This window comes from Dermacentor silvarum, unplaced genomic scaffold (genome assembly GCF_013339745.2).
Source record: "Dermacentor silvarum isolate Dsil-2018 unplaced genomic scaffold, BIME_Dsil_1.4 Seq1086, whole genome shotgun sequence".
Classification (NCBI taxonomy): Eukaryota; Metazoa; Arthropoda; class Arachnida; order Ixodida; family Ixodidae; genus Dermacentor; species Dermacentor silvarum.
In genome coordinates this window covers 19,633-40,001 of record NW_023605550.1, presented here as the reverse complement: position 1 = coordinate 40,001, position 20,369 = coordinate 19,633, and the positions used below count along the sequence as shown (strand labels likewise).

Below are 20,369 nucleotides of genomic sequence, written 5' to 3'. Positions count from 1 at the left end.
GGGCGCTTTATGACAATCGGAGAAGTAACATGTTGAGTCCCAACTTGTTTCTTTTGCAGTCATTATAGCCATGACGACCAGAACAGAAACAATGTAGCAAGCTCCTACTTGCTAATGCACAAACTCTGTCATCTGCTCTTTGCAAATCAATTTGACGGGCATTAGTACCACGAAGTATCACATGCTCCCTCACAACGATAATTTGTTACATGAAAATGCAAAGAATTTTAAAATGATCAAAAGCGCTTAATGCAATTTTAAGGAAATGACACTTCATGATGAGTGAAACTCATTTTATTTTTTGCTTAAAGTACCCTCAGGGCCACAGGTATTAAAGAGGGGAGTGGTTACAAAGTAGTAGAGTAAAACAAACAAGTGCAGTGAGTTCTTGTAACATAATGATTCTCCTGATTATACAATGTTAGCTAATGTTTTGCAAAAAAGTTTATCTGTGATGGCTACGATACTTGGTGGTTCCATTTCTGAGATGTACGGGGCATGAAAGAAAGACTTCGTGTTCCATAAATCAATTCCTACCTTACTGCGATGATCGACGCAGTTTTAAATGCACTGAGGCCGCAGTATGAAGTCGTCATGAAGTGTGGTGTGATAGAAAATTTTATGAAATAGCAAAAGATGGCCGACTTTGCGGCGATTAGCTAGTGGAATGAGTGCTAGGCCAGTTTACATTGAAGTTATACTCGCGGTACGGTTATAATTAGAAATAAAAGTATAGTTATTTTGTACTAGTTCAAGTGAAGTAATAAGATTAACACGACTGGCATCCCATATTGCAGATGCATATTCAAGTTTCCAGTGAATTAGTCTTGTAAAGCTGTAGTTCTAAAGTAGACGGTGCTTTGGAAAGGTTGCGCCATAAGTACCCGAGCATGTGATTAGCACTGCTAATGACGGACTCTATATTATTGGTACAATTTAAGTTATTTATATGACATGACAAAATCTAAGGGAACGTTGGCATGGCAAGTGCTAGGATTAGAATTAGATCTGGAAATGCGCATGATTTTACATTTGTTTACTACAAGAGGTCATATACAGTTTGCATGAAATCAATAACTAGGCTAGCACCATAAGAGATAGCTAGAAAAGGCAAGCTCACCCAACTGGCCAGCCTATTTCACACTTCACAAACTTGAGCAATCACTAAAAGCAAATTTTCTGTCTCTTCAAACAGCAGATGACAAAACCTGCGCACAGTGTGCTCCCAAAAATATTTTGAAATGTACTCGCAGAATAAGTTCAGCTTAACATTCAGCTAATCAACAGTGAACGAGCAAGGGAAACCTCAGCGTGGGAACTTGTCTTCGTCTCGGCCCTCACAAATATGTTTGCTTGGTGAAACGTTGGCTTCAAGCTGAGGCTTCCCTTGGTCACCTCTGTTACTCAACTGAAGTGTTCATCTCCTTGCAACCTCTTTGCTGTGTTTGAATACCTATACCGAGATTCTTTTTCAACATGAAACCACAAATTCCATTTTCCAAGGAACTGTGAGCATTAATTGGGCTTGCTTATATGTTGATTTAGTGTCCTTGTTTATTCACACAATATTTCCAGAAGTCCTTGTAAGCACTGCTGTCTCCATAACGTTCCTTGGTTTCCCTACGAGTACTCCACTTGTGTCAAAGCCTTTGCTGCCGCACCTGAACACTAAATGTGCAGCAGAAAAATATCAAGAGCAGAAAATGTGACGTAAAATTTAGCATAACGCCCCCCTCCTACACTTCGTGCCTCTCGCCAATGTGTTATGAGAGCAATGAGACATTGCAGCTCGAGCTTATCTTGCTGACAGTACATTTTTGCCGAGTAATTTTTTGTGTTCCTTTCTTTAATCTATCGGAAATCGTCGAACGCAGAGAATATAAAACGTCAAGCAGCACTGTACGCAATACAAGTACGAGGGCAGCTCGGCATAAATATCACTGTCTGAACCTTCGTTCTCCCTGCTTTACGGCACGCCGAACACGATTGGAAAACTTCGCTCGATTTCAGCTTTGGGTCCCAAAAATAGATGGTTATCTGTGTTTCTGTATGTTGTAAACTCAGTGACGGACAACATTAAGTCCACCTGAGCTGTACGAAAATTGTGATCATGTACTGTCTCATTCACCATTGACAATAAACAATGTGAGCTTACTTGTTTGAAGTGTTTTATTGCCAGTTGAGGCCTCTCGGTCACCTGGCGACATAATGAAGATATCTGTAGTCATGTTAGAGTACAGTACACACGAATACCTCCCCGAAAGCGGTAACAAAACGCCCCAAACCAGCGAGCGAGCAGCGCGACCAGCCCTACGAACCGCTACCGTAGCGGCCATATTGCTCACTACCTAATGATGATGATATTAGTTTCGATTCTGCCAGCGCCATCTCTCGGTCGCATACTTTAGTTCACAACGCCACCGCTACGCTTATTTTCGTTGCACTGTGGAAGGTACAGTTTCCCTTCTCTAAGTTTGTATGGGTGTTCTGTGGTATAGCCATGGAGAAGGAGAGCGCAAATGCTGCTCAACAGCGCAGAAGAACGGAGAAGCTTGACTCATCGGATCCCGAAGTAGTTGCCTGGCAATTAGCGGTTGAGCGTAGGAGACAACCAGGAAAGCTAAGAATAATCAGCTGAACCTTTGCTAACGCTACGTATATCCTGGCATAGCCGAGCTAAGCCACTGCAACTATTTTTGTCTTTGAAAACTAGCAGAGCGTGCTCTCCATTTTGTGTCTACGATGCGTTAACCAAGGACCGTTGCTGACCCTCGGAGTACGCGGCGTCGCTTCTTTGACTCGGAAAGCGGATCCTGCCTCGTCGATACGGACAAAAAAAGTGAGTACCGCACGAAAGTGCCTTATTTCTGGGAATTGTTACCCCCAAATGCCCTTTGTATGGGCATGCCACGTTTGCGCGATGCGTTCGAAAAGTATACTGTGAGCTTGCCGCTGTCTTGAATTAAACGTTGATACATGTTTGTCACAGATCAAATAATGCTTGCGAATATCCATTTGTGAATAACTTTCATGACGCGTTTTCGTGTTTTCCTCGATGATCCTGGCAACGTGCGAGATATAGCGCTGCACTGACAAATTTAATTCCTTATTATATTGCAGTCATCCATGGTCCGTGGAATGCGTTCGGGACAGTTAGTGTCCCTGTGGGGGCGAAATGCTAAAACACCCGTGTACTTAGATTTAGGTGCACGCTAACGATTCCCAGGTGGTCCAAATTATTCCGCAATTCCTCACTTTGGCGTGCCTCATAATGCAGATCGTGGTACTGGCGCGTAAAACCCCATAATTTTTGAACGTTAAGGAGAGTCAAATACTCATGACAGGTTTATCACAGCTGCTGCTGTAGGCATGCCGAAACTTTAGGGCTTCAACTAGCGTCGCTCGTTTGGCGATACAGAACGCTGCTTCCTCTTATAGTGGCCCACCATTCCCGCATTGTTGGCGATCACGAACGCGATCAGGCAAACTTGCGTAGCCGACATAATTTGTTTCGCATGTTTATTGTTATTCAATTCCTGGCTGGCGCGGTAGCGCCGTTCAAAAATATTCCCGCCTGGAATCTTGATGCCCATTGTTCTTGCGTAAAATCGCGCGCTTTCTGTTGCGTGTTACTGCGCTTGCTTGCAATGTGTTACGTTTCAACTCGTATTGTACTGTTTGCGTGTGGGCCACCTGTTTTATTATTTTGATTTCCGTTTAGTGACGGTAATGTAACTTGTAATATGCATTCGGTCGAGCTACAGTGACCCACGTTTCGAATCTATTGATTGCTGGTTGGCACTTCTAAAATATTGCGACTTTGTGGGTGCCTGCTCATGGATGCAGACTCAGGAACACGCCGTTTTGCGCATAATTTTCTTTCGCACTATCAATTTAACCCAGTAACTGTGCGTGGCTTAAATTAATTCGCATCGGCGTTTGTACTGCAAGTTATAACCTCAACTCATAATCTACTCGCGCGTAGCGTCAAGCGTTGAGCAAACTTAGACACTTGCAGCGTTGTATCAGCAAGCTGAAGCGCTGGTAAACAGACCGATGCATGAGAGAGTGGTTTCCTGTGATGCGCATAACGATGGGCCTTTGTTATCGCAAGACTAATTATTTGCACCGCTGAAAAGGTCATTTCTTATTCCTATTGTTCTATAGACATGCGGAAAAGTCAGGCCGCATTATTGTTCCACAGCGGATTATGTGTTCATATACATGGTGTCTTTTTTTTAGCGGCAACAATTTAAAAAAAAATGCCTGTGGCAGATAGCACAATTATAACCCTTGATCAAAATTACTCGATAAGGCGGCCATTACGTTACGAGAAACCAATATGCTTTTCGAATAATTTACTTAATTGCGCTAATAAACACTAACTACTTTGCAGCACATATTTTAATCTACGCATTGTAGTTAGTGGGTATGAAATGCATATCGACTTAGAACGAGATTTGAGGACTACGCTAGTTTCGATATAATAATTTTGAATGTGTCCACCGAAATGCATTGGCGTTCCAGTTAGTGTGTGCTTCAATGTATGAATCAGCCTTTTCTTAAAAATTAAGTTTAAAAACTGTGCATTTTTACTGCAAGTTTGATACTGCATATATCGAAACCGTTGCCATCCTCAGAATTTGTTCCAAGTCGATATGCCTGGCATAATCACTAGCTACGATTAAAATATGTGCAGTGAGGTAATCAATAAAAGTTCTTTAATGTAACTGTCAATTGTTCAATTAAAAGTTTAGATTTTTCGTAGAAGTAATAGGCCACCTCATCGAGTAATTTAGAACAATTTGGACAGCACAATTGTGCTGTCTGCCACATGTTCTTAAAATTTAGTTCAGCTGAAATAAAAAGGACCATGTAGAATGAGAACATACCGTATGTTCTCATTCTACAAGGTTTTATTTTTTTTAACTGATCCAAATTAAAAAAAAAAAACATTGCATGTGGCAGATAGCACTTAGGGAAGTGCAATGGTCCAGTCATATCACATGCCTCAAACCATTACGTTATTAAGCTGCTTTCTGTGTCACATAGAGAGAGAGAGAGAAACATTGTTTAATGAAATGCTGGAGATGGTAGCCTGGCTATTCGCCTGACATGCTATTCCAGGTGCTTAATAACGTAATGGTTTGAAGTAGTGATATGACTAGCCTATGGCGCTTGTCATGTAATTGTCATTTTAATTGAGTATGTTGTTACCGGTAAGCTGAACCAACCGCTAAGTAGGTTGAGCTTACCACTGAGGCGAGGATGACAGAAGAAAGTGAATACGCCATTGAGGCCTCAGTAATGACAGAACAAGATGTTGGCCTTAAGAATAACACACGGATGCAATGTCAAATCGTTTGCGCCTTTAAATAAATAAATTCTAAGTGTGGCCTGTATGTGCGGCATATGCATTTTTGTGTCCTCATTAACTGCTAGTTTCGACCGAATTTTTTTATGCTTCTTCACTTGGTTATTGACAAATCTATCAGTCCTAATTTAAACCACAAGAATGATTAATACGTAGAATTTTGCTCACATTGACTTGCATACTTTGCAACAGCTAGGATAATCAGTTCAAATTCAATGCTGCATCTGGCTTATGTTTTCTCTTGGTTCTGGAGTTCATGTTACAAGAAGAAAAAAAAAACAAAGGACGCCGATCAAAAAGTGCTAATAAGAATTTGACGTACGGAAGCCTTGATCAAAACACGAACTGCTCGAAACGACGGCATTCTGCGTCTGCAGGCAGGATATTGCCATCGTTGCGATACAGCGTTTTTTTTTTTTTTCTGTAGTTTTCTGTAGTCTGGATAGCAAGGTATTCGGGAAACTCTTTTCAAATCCAGTTTCTTTAGCAATGATAGAAGCCTTTTCTCGTCGGTGGCATATTCAGCCTGCCACGTGCTCCGCAACTGCAATGTAAACGACATTGTTTCTTCACTTCTGATTCATTTCTAATTCATCTCTTTGACATAATTTCTTGCTTCAAGCGGTTTCAGAGAGACTGCTTTCGCTGATGTAAAGATAGTCGCGATTCGCGCAGGCTGTTCTGTATACAATGCTTGGAACATATCTTCTGAATCTTCACATCTGCCTGTTCATGCTGCAACTAGCGGGCCTAAACGTGGGACATTGACTTCATAGGGTTTCAGAACAATTGCGATGGCCTTGCTCACTCAAGTGACATAGGCGAGGGTCGTGCGAGCTCGAGGGCGCGCGTGGCGGGCAATGGGGCAGGCCTCAACGATATTTCATGGAACGAATGAACATTTCCGGTTATGCTCACTCGGACGTAATCTGTGCAAGTCATTGTCAGAAATCTGGTCGCGAGGATTTTAAAGCAAAAATTTTACGGCGATCCCGGCAAATTTGCTCTAAATCAGAACGCTCAGGGCAGTGGCGTATCAGGTGGGGGTGGGTGACCGGGCTTCCGCCCCTCCCCCTCTCCAAATTTTGTCTATTTCTTTAGGCCGGCGCCCTGCTCCCTTTTGTGCCTGGCACGTCGCCTATATTAACAAAGGCGCGTATCCTTCGAACGTGCGGCTATTATGGGCATTCGCGTCTCAACGCTTCTCCGACGCCTGGGAGCTTAAAAGAACGAAGCACCACAGTCAGGACGATCGCAGTGCTTTAGCTCCCCCAACCCCACCCCTGAAAAAAATATCCGGGCTACGCGCCTGGCTCAAATTACGTCGCGAACATTCTGAGTGCGGTTACCCCGGAAGTGTTTCATTCGTTGCGTAGAACATCGTTCAAGTTGACCAGTGACCTCGCTTGGCCGCGCGTCCTTGAGTCGACGCTGCCATTCAACATGTCCCAAGAGGAGGCCTTGTCACGTTTTCTGAAAACCTATGACGCGCGGCGCATATATGTTCCTGCCTGCACGTTGCATCAGGAACATGTGAAGGACACGGTGTAGAATTGTTTTTCGGCGCAAACTGCTACTACATTTAAATCAACAAAAGATGCAATTTCGAAAAAGGGCTTGCAGCATGTGTATGATTTGAAAACGAAAAATGTCGCTTGCGATGTAGTTGTGGATGACGTGGCAACCTCCAACCATGGCACTGGCCTTCTTGGACAAGGATGTTGTTATCGCCAAGAATCCGGATTTCACGGTAGTATATCGGGAGCTTGCTACCGGGGCTACAGATAAGGCCGAATCGCAGCGATGGCATTATTGCATCTGCATACGGAAGATACCTAGGTCGGATTTCTAACAGTTAGTGTTTCCAAACAAGGCTGCGGTATAAATGAGTCGGAACTCTTACCAGTCATATGCAATAAAATCTTTTTATAGCGAAGCCCAAGGGGGAGCCAAAATTACGTCATTATATTCATTACTGCCGTTCACTGCAATACATGCGCAATGTCGCGCACAAATTTCAACTTGTATAGAAGAAGACGGCTTTTCGGCCAGCAGAACCACTACATGGCCACGTGCTCGCTGAACTTCTGATAAAACAGCAAAAGAAACTTCGGTGTCCTTAACACACCACTTCTTAGCATCTGACACGATTGCCTTTACGATAGCTGCCTTCTGTTTCAATGTGATGATCTTTCGTTACCGCTTTTATTTGGGTCGTCTCCAGCATCGCGAAACCGCTGAAACGGTGACGGTTGAATAGGTTGCACGCTGCGACACCAACAATGCTCGTCATGTGCGAGCAGCACGTGGTACACACAGGGAGGCGTGGCCTCTGAAATTGCACCGGCGCAATCTCTGAGGCCTCGCCTATAGCTGCACTAACTAGCCTGCGCGGTGCCGCAGTGAGAGGAATTGCCACGGCGATCTAGAGTCTGCTTATGCGCACCTACGCGTAGTGGTGACAAGGGCCAGTGTTGAACGGTGGATTCAACGCAAATACGTAAACGTTTTAAACATCGGCAAGGAATGTGTGCTCTACCCTGCGGAAAGCAGAAGCGAGCCTGCAAGGGTCGGGCATTTCTTTTTTCGGAGAAAACTGAAGTTTGGTGTATCTATTGGCAGGATAATTTTACTTCGTTGAAACGAGGTTATAAAAACATTCATCTCTTCGGTGATTTCAGCGGGAACGTCATTTTGTTGTATACAGTAATTTGTTATATCCTGTTTCGTTATAACGAAGTTTCACTGTAACATATTTGTTAATCTTTTGTCTTACCTTCTAATTGCAGGTGCAAAATCTGAGGCCAAGCATCATTAGAACGCGCTAAATTTTCTGCGGGTGCATCATCAGCCTGTGGAAATGTCTAAGCCAGTTCCCTGAATTGTGAAGTGACCAATTATAACAGACAGCCACAATGCAAAACTCTAGGAAGTGCATTAGAAACATTTTGCTTATGTAGTGGCATGTTACTGATTTATTAAAAATTCTTTCAAACCTTTGACCACTTTAGCAATTCATTTGTGTGAACAATCTTGCTTTATGTTAAGCCTACGTGGCTTTCGTGGCTTAACACGTGTTTATCGCTTTTGTGGCTTTGCCAATGTTTCAGTGTTGCTATGGTAGGTTGTAAGAAATGGGCCATAGGGATTGGTACTGTCGGTAAAGCCAACCTTTTTTCAATATTGCAAAGAATACGAACATCCTCATTGATTTCTCTATATAGCAGATAACAAGGAGACACTCAATTCCTTTATAATTAATGCTATAATGGAAGGGTGTTTGGTGTATCTAAATTCTTGAGTGTGCCAAACATCCATGCAAGGAAAACTTCTGTAATAGTGTTGCAGGAGTCTTTGATATTATTCCATCTGCAAATCTTGATCAGTGTTGACAACGTAAGTAAAATGATATTGGGTCTTCCCGGACCATAATGGGCCATGTATGCCGTTTCTAGCAAGATCACTGAAGCTACGCAACATTTCGTTGGATAGTTGACATCGGAAGGAGACAGACCATCTGGATTGTAATATGACGTAATTTCAGCTTCTAGAGACTTTAAAGTATGCTAGTGCTTCCCCTAGCTCACAATAGATTACGTGTTGAACTAAAGTTTAGAGAGTTCAAATCCGTTGTACTTAATATAGTGTGTATATATTGACAGTCACCGTGTTTATTCCTTATTTGTTTCTTCACTTTTTTTCCACAACGGGAAGACTTGGTAACTTTATGGAATACATTGTGTTGAAATAACCTACGTCGTGTTCAGATTTCACGTCCTCTGCACTTTAGACTAAGTATATTTACACTCACTATCTTTTGTAAATACTGTAAAACAATTTAGGGCTTAATTAGCTAAATACGAACGGCTAGAAAAGGTCATGCCTTAGTTGGCAAGTAGATGTTTAAAGCATTTAAAAACGTTTTCAAGACATCCTCAAAACGTCCAGCAGAACGTTTTGTAGCCGTTTTCAAAACCTTCGCAAGATGTCTTGCAAGACGCTTTCTAGCCGTCTTTGAGACGTCTTGTAAGACGTCTGATATCCCAAATTTGGCGGTGCATTAGACGGTCTTAGAGACGGCTACCGAACGTTTTAAGACGTCCGACAAAATCTTGGTAAGATGTCTTCAAGAAGTCTTAATATCTTGCCAGAACGTCTCCAAGACGTCCTGTAAACGTTTAAGATGGTTTTGAAGACGTCTTACTTATCTTGTCAAGACGTCTTGAAGACGGCTTCTAGACCAATGTGTGTTCAGTGGGATGGGATCCATCGCAGTTATTGCACTTTAAATGCTGTTCGCCCGTTCGTGCCCAAGCCACTTCAGTGCCATAACTGCATGAAGATCGGCAATGTGAAGGGCGTCTGTACAAAGAGTACGGTTTGTCCACGCTGCGCTGAGTCGCACACTGTGGACGCTTGCCGCGCAACACATTGCGTAATCAAGGAGTAAAGGAAGCATACGTGAATATCTTGGCAAATGTCTACAAGTATTCTACAGCTACCTTGGTTCTCCACAAGAAAAGTAGAAAGTTACCTATCGAGAAAGGGGTCAGGCAAGGAGACACAATCTCTCCAATGTTTTTCACTGCATGCTTAGCAGAAGTATTCAAGCTCTTAGACTGGGAAGGCTTAGGTGTGAGGATCAATGGCGAATATCTCAGGAACCTTCGGTTTGCAGATGAAATTGTCCTATTCAGCAACAATGGAGACGAATTACAACAAATGATTGAGGACCTTAATCGAGAAAGTGTAAGAATTGGGTTGAAGATGAATATGCAGAAGAGAAAGATATTGTGCAATAGCCTGGCAAGGCAATGTAGAAACTTTATTTGGCTGATAAATATTTTAAGGAGCGGTGGTAGGAGCCCCTCAGTCCAGGGCCCCACTGGCCTCTGCCGCCTGCCTGACCTGGCTAATTAAGGACTTTTGTCCTGCCATGTCGGAACGGGCGAGCTGTGCCTCCCACTGCTCCATTGTGATATTATTATAGATGGCCTATGAGGGTGCTTAGTACACTCCCAGGTTACATGTAGGTATGCCACCGCACCAAGGGCATGTGGCCCTATAACGGGTGGGATACATGGCGTTTATCAGTTTTAGATGGGGAATACCCCGGTCTGTTTTTTGCGCCAACCGGCGACCTCTTCCCCGCTAAGTTGTGTGTGAGGCGGCGGGTATTTTCTGCGGACTCCGCGCCGATGAGCAAGGATGTCTTTGACATTTAAATTGATGGGATTTTGTGAGGGATAGTGCGGGGTTGGGGTTCGAAAAGGACGCCATCGCTCGGTTAGTAGACGCTCGAGCTGTTCGTTCCCCTGTACCCCCACATGTCCCGGGCACCAGAGTAGGCGATGGCGGTGGTTGAACGATTTGGGGATTATCGCGAGGCTAGCCGCAGTCACGTGCCCCTTGAGAAACATGTAACATGTCTCCCTGGAGTCAGTGACCACAACCGAGTCCCTTTCCGAACGCTCCGCGTGAGCGAGCGCGATCGCCACTGCTAACATTTCGGCCGAGGTGGGGGAGCCCGCCGTGGTCGACGCGGCAATATGCTGCTGGCTGATCATGTTCACGACGGCCAGGGCGTACCTCCTTTGGTAGCGCTGCCTGGTAGCCTCTGCATACGCAGCTGCGTCCGTGTAGTACGTATTGTGCCTAGCGTTATTAGAGTACATTGATTGAATATGTTGTGCGCGTGCTTTCCGCCTTTCCTTGTACTCGGGATGCATATTCTTGGGAATTGGAGCTACTGTAATTTTGGATCTCACTGAAGGAGCGAGAGGTACGGCCTGGTCGGGGAGATAAATCGGGTATGCTGGGATATTAAGTCGTGCCAATATTGCCCTACCAGTTTTTGTGTAGCTGAGGCGCTCCCTCTGTCGCATTAGAGTGGCCTGCCTCAGTTCGTCGAAAGTGTTGTGTACTCCCAAAGCTAGCATGCGCTCTGCAGGAGATAGATTTAGGCAGGCCCAGAGCCGCCTTGAAAGCTGTTCAAATTATCTTGTTGGCCTGTCTCTCCTCCTCCCTGTTCAGGATTTGGTAGGGCAAGCCATATGTGATTCGACTAATCACTAAGGCCTGTACGAGCCTTAGGGTATCAATTTCTCGCATTCCCGCCTTTCTATACGTCACTCGACGTATCATTTGGGCTATGTTGTGGGTTGCAGATTTAATGGTTTTGAGCGTCTGTGCTGCTCTCCCGTCGCTCTGAAGCCACGAACCCAGGACTCGCATCGTAGGTACCTCTCGGACCATTTGGCCCTCAACCACAATATTAATCGGCCCTCTGGATTTGTAGCCTTTCGCGTGTATCCGGATGGCCTCAGATTTTTCGGGCGCACACTTGAGCCCGCTCGTTCGGGAAAATTTCTCCGCCGCTAATACCGTGGTTTGGAGCGTGCATTATTTATCCCCTATAGGGGAACCTCTGCTCGCCCACAGCGTGATATCGTCTGCGTAAAGCGTGTAACCTAGGTCGGGTATCCGATCGAGATCGCGCGCGAGGCGACGCATCACCATGTTGAAGAGCAGAGGAGATATTATCGCTCCTTGAGGGGTTCCTTTGCTCGGCATTTTAAATATCTGCGATCGGATTTGGCCAATACTGATGCTGGCCTCGCGGTTGGAAAGAAACGCCTTTATGTAATTGTAGGTGCGCTTACCACAACCCGATTGTTCGAGTTCCTCGAGTATTGCGCCGTGAGAGACATTGTCGAAGACAGTCGACGAAGACCCCTTTGAGGTCTAATACTAGGACTAGTCTCTCGTCACCGTAGGGCATATTGGTTAGAATTTCGTCCCTAAATAGGAGGAACGCGTCTTGCCACGATAAACCTGTGCGAAATCCTATCATGGAGTCTGGGAACCAGCTCCGCTCTTCCAGGTATCGATGTAGTCTGCTGTGGATCAGCCTTTCATAGAGCTTACCGATGCAGGGCGTGAGCGATACCGGCCGAAGTGTATCGATCGAGGGATTCTTTTTTGGTTTGGAGATCATGATTATTTTAGCCAATTTCCATTCTTGGAGCAAATCTCCCTTGGCCCAGTACTCGCTATTGAAAATGTTTGTTATTTTTGATAGGGCCATCGAATCCATGTTTCGAATCATTGAATTTGTGATCGTGTCTGGGCCCGGTGCCGAGTTTTTAACTGCGGCTTGTGCCGCTTCGTACACTTCCGCGTACGTTATTTCTTCGTCTAATTTAGGGTTGGCCTCTTCCCCGTATGGTCTCGCCGTGTAGGGCGATCCCGCCGCGGGTGAGGGTCCTATGTATTTGTTCTGAAGGACGTCGACTAGTTCTTGGTCTGTACCCTCGAAGTTGTCTGCTATAATATGGAGCTTCTTGTTATTCTCAGTACGTGTGCTCATTGGGTCTAGCATACTCCGCAGTATTCGCCACGTACTGGTCGTCCCCAGAGTCCCTGATAGGTTTCCGCAGAACGTCGCCCGTCGTTTTTAGCTAGCTCGTTGGCGTGGCCTTGGGCTTGCTCTGCCAATAGAGCGATGCGTTGTCTTAGGTGTTTGTTTAGGCGTTGTCTTTTCCACCTCGGGACGAGTTTCCGCCTCTCTTCCCATAGGCTGACTAGGTGAGAGTCTATCGCCGGCGCCTCCGCTGTGCGCTCTATTGCGTTCGTGGTGTCCCCGTGCACTGGTTGAAGGAATTTAGTCCATTCCCGCATGTTGGTCGGGGCGGTATCTGACTCCTCCAGTGCTCTCTGGAGTTTTCTATAACGAGGCCAGTCGGTTAACTTGGTGATTCCTATTGTTCTCCGTATGTTGGGCGTGGAGAGCGCTATTCTGATTATGTCATGATTGCTTCCCAGGTTTTCGTCGAGGGAAACCCACTGTGCGTCTCTGACATTAATTGTATATGCACGGTCGGGCGCCGTGTCTCTGCTGACGCTGTTACCCGTGCGCGTCGGTTTGCCAATTTGATTGATTGCCCGTAAGCGCAAGCCTGTGGCGGTACGCTCGAGTAGGAACCCTTTGGGAGATGTTTTCGCGTATCCCCATAGTATATGGGGTGCGTTAAAGTCCCCCACTATCACCGCCTTATCTCTGGTGCCAGTTAAATCGTTTGCTGCCGAGAGAATTTGTGGTAGACCGTCCCCTTTGCTTTTGGGAGGACGGTACAAGTTTGTGATTATTGTGCGTGCCTTACTTCGTTTCTTTGGCATCACACTGATAACTATGTTTCCACAAATTGAGGGAGATACTCTGGCAAGGGAACAAGAATTCAGGATCGCCAGTCAGCCCCTAGAGTCTGTTAAGGAGTACGTTTATCTAGGTCAATTACTCACAGGGGACCCTGATCATAAGAAAGAAATTTACAGAAGAATAAAATGGAGTTGGAGTGCATACGGCAGGCATTGCCAAATCCTGACTGGGAACTTACCACTGTCGTTGAAACGAAAAGTGTACAATCATTGCATTCTACCGGTGCTAGCATATGGGGCAGAAACTTGGAGGTTAACAAAGAAGCTCGAGAACAAGTTAGGGACCGCACAAATAGCGATGGAACGGAAAAGCTTAGGCCTAACGTTAAGAGACAGGAAGAGAGCGGTGTGGATCAGAGAGCAAACGGGGATAGCCGATTTTCTAGTTGACATTAAGCGGAACAAATGGAGCTGGGCAGGTCACGTATGCGGAGGATGGATAACCGGTGGACGATTAGGGTTACAGAATGGATACGAAGAGAAGGGAAGCGCTGTCGAGGACGGCAGAAAACCAGGTGGGATGATGAAGTTAGGAAATTTGCAGGCGCAAGTTAGAATACGGTAGCGCAAGACAGGGGTACTTGAGATCACAGGGAGAGGCCTTCGTCCTGCAGTGGGCATAAATATGCCCACTGCATATTGATGATGACGCTAAAAGGCACGAAAGCTGTTTTTTTAACGTAACACAAAGACGTGCGCATGCTTCTAGTTATGTTGTTAAGAAATAAAATGTGATAATAAAAGCGATGACTTGGGAAATGAGCGACACAGTGCTTTAGGGAGTAAAAATAGTAAATGTCATTTTTGAAGAGCATCACTGAAAAAGCCAAAACCAAATCATGGGTATCTGCCATCTAGAGGGAGACTGCGGAACCATGTAATACGCGGCGTTATAGAAAAGGACGGAGGGCGGCATCGAACCGCTGCCAGAAGGACGCGGTGACACAAGTGCGAGCGATTAAGCCACTCGGCCACGGCCCCCGAAGTGAGCGCGGTGATACGCTCGGGGTTTTAAAGATACCACGTGAATTTGCACGAGTGTTTCAAAAATTGTGTTTGAGAACAGTGTTACTCATAGTGTAGAAAGTCGAGATAGGCATTATTCGAAAGTTGAGGCTCCGGCATACATACGATGTAGCGGCTATTACGACAGCTACCGTAGTTTTGTCACAGAGGCCGTTTTTGTCCCAAAAATCTAGTACAAATTTTCGTCGTTTCCAAAGGCTACCATTGTTGAATTTTTACCCGCTCTGGGAACAAAATTTTAACTTTCCACAGAATAATCACCGTATTTTTCTAGTGTGAATTGTCTTCTAAAACATGTCTGTCACCTTCCTTTTCTAATAAGGGATCTGTACTTTTAATTATTCGCGTGGAACCCGCTCGTCTCATTGAAAACGCGCTAGTTGGCACATGTCCAGAAAAGCTGTATATGGACGTGTTGATTCTGCGGTGTCTCAGGTGTTTCCATAAAAATATTTTGTTGTATAAGTAGCCTGTAAATTTTGAAATCTTCACTCCAACTCAACACTTTCCTTTAGTAAATATTCCTCAGGTCGCCAGCTCTAGGTCAGCGTTTTCTAGGCATCGTCAGCGTTTCTGGATGCATTGTTCACTTTTAACCCCAGGAGTACGAAGTTGAACAATACCTCGAAAAACCAAAGAATGCCAGTGCCACGGCAACAATGGCTGTCTCAAAGCCAAGTACCTATTTCATAAGCTTGATCCTGCAGAGCCTGTTGTCCGAGAAATCTCTGAGATAGTTCTCGCGAACAGACCCCACCGGAAAATAGCAATAAAGTAAGAAAGGATTTCTTGACTTGCCATTTCTGGATCCTGCGGCCAAGAGCATATGTTCCTTACAGAATTCCTTTTAAAGGCACGAAGAGAGACAGGTATAAATTTATATTTTCGCTGTGGACTTGTTCTGCAGCAACAGGTGACTAAGGAGTGATTGCAAACCTCTGTCACTTAACGCCAGATCACTTGCCGTCAACCTTCGCTATTATACAGCAGTTGTGATGTATCTTGTACAGGTTGCCGTAATTACCAGTGTGGCTATCACACTTAAAGCTGCTACTCTTCAAGACCTCCGGGACGTAAGATTTTTATTGACTATTTTGCTCCTCACAAATGCAATGCCCCACAATTTCACGAAGTGATTTGAAACTGCATTCACCGGACTTGCACAAAGGATTGTTTTTATTCTTACACGCTTTTATTCTTTATTTGTAGGTATAGCCTAGAAGTGACAAATATGAGCCTAGTATCATTGCATCGAGGTTCCATATATGTGTATGCTCAAAAGTGTACTTGTCCTTAAGAAGTTTTTTGATGTAGAGCACTGCCTTTTGGTATTGGTTGTTGTGCGGATGCAGCTTGCGTTATCAATGGAACTAACCAAAAATGGGTTCATTAATACACTGCAGTTCTACCAATTTCAGCGCTTCGAACTGGGCATTATATTTGAGCCCTTTCCAAATTTATAAAGATATTCAGTTCACTTTCAACCACTGTCCCTTACTGGGGCCATTTCTGAACTTTTGTGGGCCTTTTGCAGAGATTTTAGAAAGCTTCCTGTAGGCAGGATTTAGGTTGTGGCTTCTTCCATAGAATGTGCAATTAAACGCAAACACTCATTATCCATGACTCCTGAAATCTAGCAGCATCCGCCACTTGCCACCCATGCTGCCAAATATTGGAGGTCATGTAGACAGAAAACAAGCTCTCTTGTGAAGCCTAAGAATTGAAAATGTTTAAGCCTGATCTTGGCAACAGCCACGAAGGGTCAGAATATTTTGCTGTCGAAGTGTCAAAACCTAAATCTAGTGCAAGTTCCATTTTGACTGAAGGGGTCCAACATTGCGCGACAAATGAACCAGAAATAAGTTGTAGCTTGCAGACCCGCGGGCAGATTTGAGGTTCTTACCCAAAGCTGCGCCATTCCCAGGCGGAGTATTCTTATGAAATGGTAGAAAAACCTTGAAAAAATAATTTGTCATCATACTCGTAATGTCCTCGCGAACATGGTTTCGATTAATGGAGCCACATGGTAAGAAAGATGCAGGCAGGGAGCGTCAGTGAAGGTTTTCGTAATGTGGTATTACTTTTTTTTATTTTACACTGAAAGTGATTGCCCTTTACACTTGGAAATCCCACGTAATATTTACACCAGTTTTCAAACAATATTTTGGAAATACTGAGGGACCTGTGTAACGCTCCAATAAATATTGGATAAAAATAGCACCTGTTAAAATTTACTCTTGTCTCATTTAAAGACAGTAGGAAGACCCACTGCGCCCCTGTGCGCCGAGTCACGTTGAAGAAATCGTGTCATCTCAACATGCGAGGGAGCTTTGACATTAAGTTGTCAAATCTGTTGGGGGAATGCTTCCCACCCACAGTGATCTGGGTGGTTGTTAAAACTCTCCTGCATAAATTTACGCATGGTTGCAACAAGTACTGTGGGGAATCCACAAGGATTCACCGCTGTCCGTCAATTGCGTATGTGCCAGTAGTTGTGTGTCGCTCCATATAGTGCACGTATTTGACGCCAACTTAGGTAACTACGTACGTCAGATAATTCGGTCGCGTATGATGGAATCAAGAAATTTCGCATAAGACAGGCTATGCCAGCTTCTGCAATACAGCGGTAATTAAAAATCGCTAAGAAAGACCTTCGTCCTGCAGTGAAGATAAGTAGGTTGATCTTGATGATGCATTCATGTTTCGGAAACGCAGTGAAGGTAGCGCTAGCACAAAGCATTCAATCTCCCCCTCTCTCTACTGCCGCCGCTGTTGATCACGCCAGAGTTGTGAGAGCGAGTTCTCACTTGGTGAGAACTCTGCACGCAAGTGATACCAGCTGGTTAATTTGTTTAGGAAGCGCATGTTTACTGTATTTCATCAGTCCGACAAAACTGCTGACCTTACGTCGTGTATTTACATAATTATACGCTAGTGCTACTATTTCTTCACCCTCGGGCGACAGCTATCTTCGTAAATCCGAAATCACAGCTTAGCGGTAAGACTACGCAGGGAATAAAAATTCCGCGTGAATCGACAACCGATAAAGACTAGATGAAATAATTATAATCAATCATTCAACCAAGCAATCAAACGACCTTTATTTAAATATATATCCATACTGTGCTTGACGAAAACAAAATAAATAAAATCAGGCTTGACATCTGCGCCTTTGGTAACGTCAGAAAGGAGCAGTAACTCCTTCAAAACAACTCCTTTAAACGCACTGCTTCTTTCAGTAAGGCTGAAAGTGAATCACGTAATACGTGTAAATACAAATAAGATGGTAAGACAAGAATGCAATGACGAACAACCCATCGAAGTAGGTACTGTAAAATGTATTTCAACAGATATATGGCCATATGTACTTGTTTATCTTTCTAGGGTGAGCACGTTTCACCGCCTAACAAATGTTATCGGGCCGCGCAAAACGCGCCGAGTTTTCCTAAATAAGTTTTGCGACAGTGTTCATGACCATCACTATCACGTGACAATATCATTGATACATAAAATATACCATTGGTAAAGAGACACACGAATTAGGAGAAAACATTTCTTACGAAGTTTTATTATGCTCATAGACTCAGCCAGTCCAAGCAATATAAGTTTGACGAAATTTGAAGTAGGAAAAAAAAAGCTGCATGACATTTGCACGCATGACAATCGGACAATGTCTAATCAAGCCAATGCAGTCTTGTCTGCAGCATACAAATAATCAATGTGTTTGCCACGCATCTCAATTTCTAACAAACAACGAAAAAGGATGGAGCGGTAACTCTGGAATCGGATTAAAGTACTTATAATAAGAACAGTGTGCCATGGGAAAAATGATTAGTGTAAATACCATACGTTTGATTTTTACTTTGCTCACTGCGAATACAATGCATACCATTAAGCAGTCGGGGGGCCAATTGAACCTAAAGTGATGCGTTGTAAGCTCACAGAACGCCGCTAACGTTCGCGCAAGAATCTCTCTGTACTGATGAAAACACTTTGAATTATTTTTCACGTGACGACCAAGGTTCTCAGAGTACATGGTGTGCGCTCAAAGTTTAGAAGCTCTGTTCAATCCGCAAAACCATCAGTCGTAGCAGTTATGCGATATATTCTTACAAGTGAAGGTGAAGAACGTGATGAGTGCTCTGCTACTGTATCGACATTTTCTGTCGCCCACAACGAACGCCAGCGCCAAGAACATCCGTGTAAATGTGACGTCGCCAATCGGAGATCCACCCCCCCCCTCCCCCCCTACGCACACTTCTGCACAATAAAGAAACGAAGGAGATGATCGCAAGAAAATTTATTTTTCAGCGATAAACTTCATGACTTTCTGTTCCATAAATTTTCATTTCCGGCTTTTGGTCAGTAGGGGAAAACGGTGAACATGTGTTGGATATTCCTCGCACTTTACGTTTATTTTTTTTCTGTATGCCATCCTCTGCATCACGAATAAGGAGACTAAATGCAAGCAGTAGATCTGTGTCTCCTACATAGCTGTGCTTACGACGGAGTTATGTAGTGCCTATAGGCAGCCGGAGAAGTGGGAGTAGCACTAACACGCCTCAGCAATGCTTGCCAAGCGTACATCATCCATGAACCTTTGCATAAGAACTTGTACTTACTTTACTAGCGCACTAAACAAGTTGTTTTAACTTTTTTCGCGGGATTACTGCTGTCGCTACCAAGAAAACGCACTGCTTCTTTCTATGACGTCGTTTTTCCCGAAGAACACAAGTTTGTTCTGTTTTGGTATTTTTTTAGATATAGCGAATTGACCACAATTTATCATCAACTTGTGTATCTTTTAGAGCCAGAGTTTAAGTCGCTCGACACAAACCGAAAGTTGTGAGGCTCAATGCAACTACACGGACAATGACATGGATATGGCAGCCATACAGTTCGGCTTCCATGGCTAAGTTCAAACTTCAAGGGCTGAAGAGCCGGCGGCTACTTGTTTATACGCAGTGTCTCTCCCTGTGTTTTCGGAAATTGCCTTGTGGTTCTCGCATTAACCTAATTGCGACTTTTGCCAATTGCTCAAATTGGCGCATCTATTCTGCTCATCTCCCGTCTTTTGAGAATCTCTTCTGCGTCTGTGGCTGGTAATACAACATGCGTTTCATTTTTCTTTAGGCATTAAATACAAATAATCAGAAACTATGGACCCGTTATCGTTCTTTCGAAACCAGCACTAAGAGGTCAAAACATACGTGCATATATGCTGAAGTACGAAGAGCAGGACAGGATCAATACCTGTATTTGAAGCATTACGAAGTAGCAGGTACTTGGTGAGTATTCCAAACTAACATATACAACGTGCATACGCTTCACGACATACTGTTTTCTTTTTTTAACAGTGTGAGTGTTTTTTTAGAGAGAAACTGGCAGCTTAATTAATATGCCTGGTCATAACGCCCAAATATACTGCGTATTTCAGATAAGTTAGCAACATATTAGAATACGCTCTTATTTATTAGGAGTTGGCGGGAAATAGATCAGCGACCACACCCTGTGCTAGTCTATAAAGCGTCCGTGGTGAATGAGCTCTGCCGAAGCCCAAAAGGTGGAAGAAGGTGCGCACGCTGGATGAACATTGAAAAGTATATGTGTGTTACCGTGCTTTCGTGTACTGGGAACTGACTTTCGTATGAGAGAAATCCTACAATGATACCCACTGAACACAAGACGTTTTGTAGCCGTCTTGGACCAGCCAAAATCAACTAGAACGTCTACAACTATTCAAGACGGCTAC

At 44.2% G+C, this 20,369-nt stretch overlaps 1 long non-coding RNA gene across 1 annotated transcript; it reads left to right on the top strand.

Annotated features, from left to right (window-relative positions):
* The first annotated feature begins 15,515 nt into the window (after positions 1-15,515).
* LOC125941696 (uncharacterized) lies at positions 15,516-19,909 on the top strand. The gene is made up of 2 exons (XR_007464555.1): positions 15,516-15,690; positions 19,751-19,909. It is a non-coding gene; the product is annotated as an uncharacterized LOC125941696 (long non-coding RNA).
* The last annotated feature ends 460 nt before the right edge of the window (positions 19,910-20,369 follow it).